This window comes from Gavialis gangeticus, unplaced genomic scaffold (genome assembly GCF_001723915.1).
Source record: "Gavialis gangeticus isolate Ggan-Ray unplaced genomic scaffold, GavGan_comp1, whole genome shotgun sequence".
Lineage (NCBI taxonomy): Eukaryota > Metazoa > Chordata > Crocodylia > Gavialidae > Gavialis > Gavialis gangeticus.
The window spans coordinates 110,486,167-110,493,537 of record NW_017729032.1 but is presented as its reverse complement, the minus strand read 5'-3'; positions in this window follow the sequence as shown (position 1 = coordinate 110,493,537).

Below are 7,371 nucleotides of genomic sequence, written 5' to 3'. Positions count from 1 at the left end.
GACACATGTAGATGGTGACACAGTGCTGCACAGCTAATTCGTCAATTATGCAGTAAAGTGCATGTGTAGATGCACCCACCCTTTTTTTAACAGTCCTTCTCCCTCTCCCCCACCCCCTTTAATCTGCAATTCTGATTTTATTGGCTTTTTTCTCTTACAGTAAATTTCAAAATCATTCTTTCTTCTATCCTATGTAATCAACTTTAACCTTTAGTAGAAATGGATGAAATCATTTAAAGCCCATTGGTGCAGTTTCAATGGTTAAATAAACATAACCATTAAATACAATTCTGGCAACTCTATAATTATCAGAACAGATTGTCCCATGTTCTCGACATGGAGGACATCAGACTGAAGCCTGTATTGCAAATTGTCAAGATAAGAAATCAAAAGTGGGAGAATCCCCAGGGAAAAGGATGAACTCGCATATACTTAAATCAGGAAATTGGAGAATCACTGCTGGCACATGCAGCAAAAAGCCACATTTCCAAAATAAGTTTTCACTCCGGATTGGCATGGGATTCACCAGACCAAGTACTTTCAGCCCTGGAGAGGGGCAGCCTGGGGGAGAACCCAGCACCTGGAAGCCATTCATGTAGTGGGGCTCCCCTCCCAATGGTGATCAGCTGAAAGTAAGGCAGGATTTAAGCACCAGGGAGAAGGTGAACAGAAATTGGAGGATCCCCACTAAAGGAAGTGCTGCTGAGGGAGTTTGGAGAAGTGGGATCCAGTCAAGCAGATGCCTGTCTCCCAAAGTTGGTGAGAGAAAGTGGAACAGGGAAGAGCTGAAGAGCTCAGCCTTCCTGAAGGGCCAGACTTTTCATTAAGGACTGCTCATTGCAGCCTGGAGGTAAAGTAGTCAGGTTTTTTTTTCCTTTCTTTTTTTTCTTTTCTTTTCTTTTCTTTTTTTTTTGGTACTTACCTCATCTGAGGGAGTTCCTCCCCACCGTCTTTCTCTTGTGTTCATGGTGCTGGGCTGTAATATGAACCCCTTAAATTTCAGAGGAGCTGAAATTGGGATAGCCCTGTCTGGGGAAAAAAAAATACCTCATAAGTTGCCAAGTTTTTCTTTTTTCTTCCTTTTTTCTCTCTTTTGTGACTTATCAATCCAGGTAATCCAGGTGTGGTCAGGTCAGGGTGTAGGGAAAGGAGGAGCCCCATAAAATCCTTTTGGCAGGGTGGTCCAAAGTGCCATGGTTTGTTATTGTTTTTCTTCTTGGCAAGAAGCTCCCATTGATTCAAATCAGAAACATCAAAGATGTGGCAGGCAGGAATATAATGTGGGTGGGGGGTGGACAAGGTAATTTTTGCACCTCCTTAGCCCACTAACAGGAGGGGAAAAAAGTCATTGTGCCGAGGACCCAAGTCATATAGCACTTATCCTTGACACAAGTCAATTACAGAATATGGGCACATCTACACATGGCCATACGGTGCCTTTGTTACTGAGCCACGTTGGCTGTGTACAGTTATTTTTGGACGCTACATCACCATAGCAACATGCTATAAGGAGGGAGTGTGTTTATATGGTGACATAGTGGTTGCATCATGGTTTTTGCCAACAGATACTACGGCAATGTAGCACATCGCTTTGGTGCTGTAGCATCTTGATAGACATGCTCTATACAAAAATTGTACTCCTTCAGTCACTCCATCTCTATGGGCTTGGATTTGTGTTTATGTCCTGTCCTTAGAGATTGTCCTTTATATATGAATGTATAACATACAACTGGAGAAAAGTAAGAATGTACCAGAATCTGGATGCAGCAGAAAATGCAAAATGACATTTCAAGAAGGTGATGAAAATACAAGTAGTGCTATCCATGAATGGAGTTATGCCAAAGCTGACTGCCAAGGGGTTAAGAACAATGAAAGTGAAGTGAACCATTCTACTTCTTCAAAACATTGTTCTCTATGAATGGTAGAAATTAATCAACAAGACCTCTATTTATGATCAAGCAAGCACATGACATTCACAAACACATGAAATTCATTTTCTGCATGTGCAGTAGGTCTAGGGATAATATTCATATGAAGTTAAAGGTAGCACACATCCATTATATACTATTTTGAATCTATGAACCCAATCATGAGTGTTTACACTGATAAGAAGGGAGTTTCCATTGTGCTCTGAAATGTATCAAAGAACCATGATAGATTCTTTCTGTGTCCCTTTTGGTCAGGAAAAAGTGAGTGTTGTGAGTATGATAAATACATCCACCAAATAGCTTGTAACCTCTGGAGCAGTCAAGCAGTAAAGCACAGAGGCTGCATCCTGACTCTTTTATCTGCCTACTGAATTACTGAAGGGAAGTGTCTTTCACTCTCTTTCTTCCTAAACTTCTTTATCTGTAATACCAGAATAACACTACTGACACCTTTTTTAAATGCTTTGTTATCTACACATGAAAACACAGGTTGCTTTAACAGAGTCTGAAACAAACATGTAAGCAAATATAAAGCCCAATGGTAAACATCATATTATTTGGGTAGAACAAATTCTGAATAATAATTGTCTAGTGTACTATTTTATTATAGTGTTTTCTTGCAGATAGAGTTTTGCATAAGTAGATTAGGTGCAATTTGTGTAGCACCAACTTTTGTCCCCATTGTTAACTACTCCAATAGATTACAAAACCAAAACCAAAACCAAAACAATACTTCCCCTGAAATTTATGTAGGATTTTGTGTTTTTTAAGCAATAATTTTATCCTTCTTACAGCATTTCTGTTTTCACGGTGAAGCACCAATAGCAAATGTACTCTTGAAACAATGGCCAACTGTGAAGATTCTTCTCCCAACTCAAAAGATTCTTGACCTACCATAGAAGAGATGCTTGACAGGAACACTGACAATACTTGCATCTCATGGAACTAAAAAATCCATTGTAGAGCTGAACCTGCAAAACTTCCATTTAATGTGATAGAATTTTTGCCTACAAGTTTACTGGGTATAGTTCATGTTCTTAAATTAGCACTAAAACCTCATTAGTATTTTTCTTTTCTTTTGTTTTTTATGAAGCACATTCTTTTTCCTATTATATTAGAAATAGCACAGAGATTTCCCTTGTTTAGAGGATGGAATTCAAAGCAGAATGTTTAGGGATATTTACTGATATAAGGAAAGTGTTAGAGTTAGTTTTGCTTAGCTCAGAATCCTAAAAATGGCTTGAAATTGTTACGTTGAGTTGCAAAACTTCACTAAAGAAATCAATCCTATTTTGGAAGTTGCTGATGCTATTTAGTACGCACTTGCTATAAATATATTTGTGAATGTCATGGAAATAGGTAGTGAAATCTGGGGAAAAGCTACAAATATAACTACAGTAGTAAAATCTTGGCATTTGCAGAGCCCTAAACAGTATTTCAGTGAGGCCATAATTACTACATTCATGAGTTTTAATTACAATAGAGTGAGGTTTTGTTCTGACTCATGCATTCATTTCCAATACTGCATTAGTCCATCTGGCACTGTTTTCCTTTTCATAATGTCCCTAATGTTGTTTACATAAACATAGTTCCAAAAAGCTAGCTGGGTTAACACAATGGATAGAATTTTGGGGGGAGGCGTGAGAGAAGGAAACTTCATTTTTGTAGAGGTAACAGCATTTGGGGTCTTATTATGCCCCCATTTAAACCAGTGGAGGCTGAGTCACTGACTTCAGTATGTTTGTCCCCCATAGGTTTAAGAGAAGCAAAATTTTAACAGGAAAATAAGGAATTAAATATGCACGTGATTTACAATGAACAGATAACAGAGAATGAATTCAGAATGGAACCAGAGACAATAATTTCAAGATGAAGCCTAAGGTTAGGCTCCTAAATTGTTTTGTAGGCTCATAAGTATGATTTTAAATATGCATTTAGGGAATGATACTCTTTGATCCCCTTTGCTTATCAATTTGTAACACTTGATATGGATTTCTTATATTACTATTGGTTCTAAAATGTAGGTCATCAAAATAACTTTGCAAATGTTCCATTACTATTACTTTCAATCCCATCTCATGAAAAATGGTAAACCAATAAAACCTAACAAATATTCCATGACTTATTATGGACCATTTTTACTCATATTTTCAGGTTTCAAATATTAATCATTATTTGTTATCAAAATGAACAGTTAATTTAATTTACTTCGTATCAAAAGTTTCTTATTTGAACTAAATTCCTTATGTAACTGAAACGTTAGTTTACATTTTTAATCAATAAAATAAATAACTAGAAAATTCAAATTTGTCTTCAGTAGCAGAACAAGTTTGGAAAGGTTTCATTAAAAAAGGCAGGAATTTTTTAATGAGAAAAAATAAGAAAAAACTAAAATGATAGGGGTACTTTAATAAATACCACTTTGAACCTTAGTGAAGGTTGACAGTACCTTTAGGAGTATATATGGTTTCAAATGCTATCTTTATTTAAAGCACTTCTAATTTGTAGCATATCAGTGGGCACATCTACATGTGTGCCTGACTGCACAGTAACTGTCATTACTGCACAGTCCCAGTGGTGCACAGGTTGCTTCTGACCCAACTGTGCAGTAGCTCATTGCTACTGTGCAATAGTGTCAGCATCATGGTTCGTGCCCACCAATGCTATGTCTCCGTAGCAATGAGCTATGTCTCTGTCGTTTGTCTCCATGTCGCTGTCACATCTCATGTAGACATGCCCAATAGCATACAAACACACAACTCCTGTGCATCTGAAGCATCTGAAAATGTTCCCCAGCTGATGCCCTTGTACCCCTAGACATCTAGAGAGCTGGTGTGCAGGGATCTCAACATCTCTTTAACCTATTTCTGACCAAGGAGTGTTCAGAAGTACTATCTCTATTCTCCATCTACCTGGCCATGCCTTTCACCTTTCTCAAAACAACTCAGTCAGCACGCATGGCATCTGATTGCTCAATGAACCTGGAACTAGAAAGATGCTTCCTTAACTTGTGTTTTATGCTCTGCCTGTGTTTCATGCTCTGCAATATCCCTAAAAATGTAATAAGTGATTCCATGGAGGGTGACGTTCTCTGGGGGTCACTTCCACATTGTCTGCTGCCAATTCTGGGCCAGAGAGACAGTAATGACTGGTAGAAATGGGTAGTCCAGAGGACTTGGGATGATAGACAGTGGAATTTATAGGATAAGAACTTAAGGATGAGCATGGTGAACTATGGCAAGAAGGACTTAATTGCTTATCTTGGTGTGCTGCTGTGATGCTGCTGGATGGTTGTTCTGCATGTATACTCTGATCAACCCATATATGAGAGTTTTAGTAGCTTCAGGCAGCTGTGTCAGGGAGGTGAATCATATGCCTTCAGGATCATGAACATTTCCCTCAATCTACACAAGACACTTACTGCTTAGTAGCTCATTACTACTGTGCAATAGCTCATTAGTACTGCACAGTAGCATTGCAGAGCATGAACCATGGTGTGATGCTACTGCATAGTAGTAATAAGCTACTGCATCATCAGCATCACCAGGAAGCCATGTGGGAATGCTACTGCACAGTAATGCTGGTACTTGGTTATGCAAGTACTAAATGACTGATCAGTAACAACTGTACAGTCAGCGTCTCATTTAGACATGGTCTCTGTGAAGTAAACACAAATTTTATTTTTTCTTCAGACTCCTATGAAGGATTCTCAGGCAAAGTGACTCCACTATACCCTTTGTATGTGCACCTTTTATAAAACTAAAGGACTATTGAGACAGCTACTCTTTTGGGGAGGGAAGAAGAGAGACTGAACACCAGCTCTAGGAAAAGAGCAAGGTAAAGAGTGACGTTGAAACAATTGTTGTTCATCACAGGGCTGAATCAAAGTGCAGAGGAGTTTCCAGGCATGTACCCCTAGCTTAGTCCTGAAAACTATAGCCCAGCCATCTGTGATGTATGATGGCCCCAGTGTTCAGTGTCCAGGCATACATGCCATACTAGAGACTTTTGTCAGTCTTCTTCTCCACCCACTCTAACACTGGAGGTACCTCTCCAAATCATCCAGCCAAAGGACAATTTAAGCTTGTTGTGGGTGCCCTTGGAAACAGATTGATGAATGCCTCCCAGTTAAAGTTGTCCCAGATGTCCTCTAGTGGTGTGTTCTAGCCCACTAATGCAGGTTGTTCCATTTCTTTTTATGTATCATATGTGTTATCTGCTCCTACAAGCCTCACTACAAGGAGTCATGCTTCACTGAGATAATGTTATTTCCCATGAGTGTTAGGATATAAGAATCATTGATCTTGCAGCTCCAAGGGAATGAGATTTAGCTGGTATGGGGGGACCCATGTCTTTGATCTGTTATTGGCTGGTTCCTTCCATAGTTTCATAGTTTCATAGTTTCTAGGGTCGGAAGGGACCTGAGCAGATCATCTAGTCCAACCCCCTGCCATGGCAGGAAGAGCACTGGGGTCAAATGACCCCACTAAGGTGGTCATCCAACCTCCTCTTAAAAACCCCCAGGGTGGGAGCCTGCACCACCTCACTTGGAAGCTGGTTCCAGACTCTAGCCGCCCTGACCGTGAAGTAGCGCCTCCTGATGTCCAACTTAAACCTTCCCTCCGCCAGCTTGTGACCATTGTTCCTGGTCACTCCTTGCGGCGCTCGGGGGAACAGGGACTCCCCCAGCGCCTGCTGATCCCCCCTAACCAGTTTATAACAGGCCACAAGATCCCCCCTCAGCCTTCTCTTTTGAAGGCTGAACAGGTTCAGGTCCCGCAACCTTTCCTCATAGGACCTACCCTGCTGTCCCTTGATCATACGAGTGGCCCTCCTCTGGACCCTCTCGATGCTGTCCACATCCCTCTTAAAGTGCGGCGCCCAGAACTGGACGCAGTACTCCAGCTGCGGCCTGACCAGTGCCGCATAGAGGGGGAGGATCACCTCCTTGGACCTGCTCGAGATGCATCTGTGGATGCACGACAAGGTGCAGTTGGCCTTCCTAGCCGCCTCCCCACATTGCCGACTCATGTTCATCTTGGAGTCAATAATGACTCCCAGATCCTTTTCCACCTCCGTGCTGACAAGAGGGGAGTTCCCCAGCCTGTATGTATGGTGCCGATTGTTCCTCCCCAGGTGCATCACCTTACACTTGTCTGTGTTAATCCCTATGATCCTCATTACCATACAGTAGCACCAATGAACAGCTTTTTTGTGACACTGACTGAACAGTAGCCCGAGACTACTGCACGTAGTGTTGCATCACAATTTCTGCCATGCAACACTGTTGCACAGTAGCCCTGGGCTACAGCACACTCAGTGTCTTGTGTAGAGACAGCCAATGTAAATGTATCCCACAATGATTCTCCTGTCTTCTCTATTCAGAAACAATTCCATAGTAATTGCTATCAGATTTTCTGGGAAATTCAGCAGTTTCATAGTT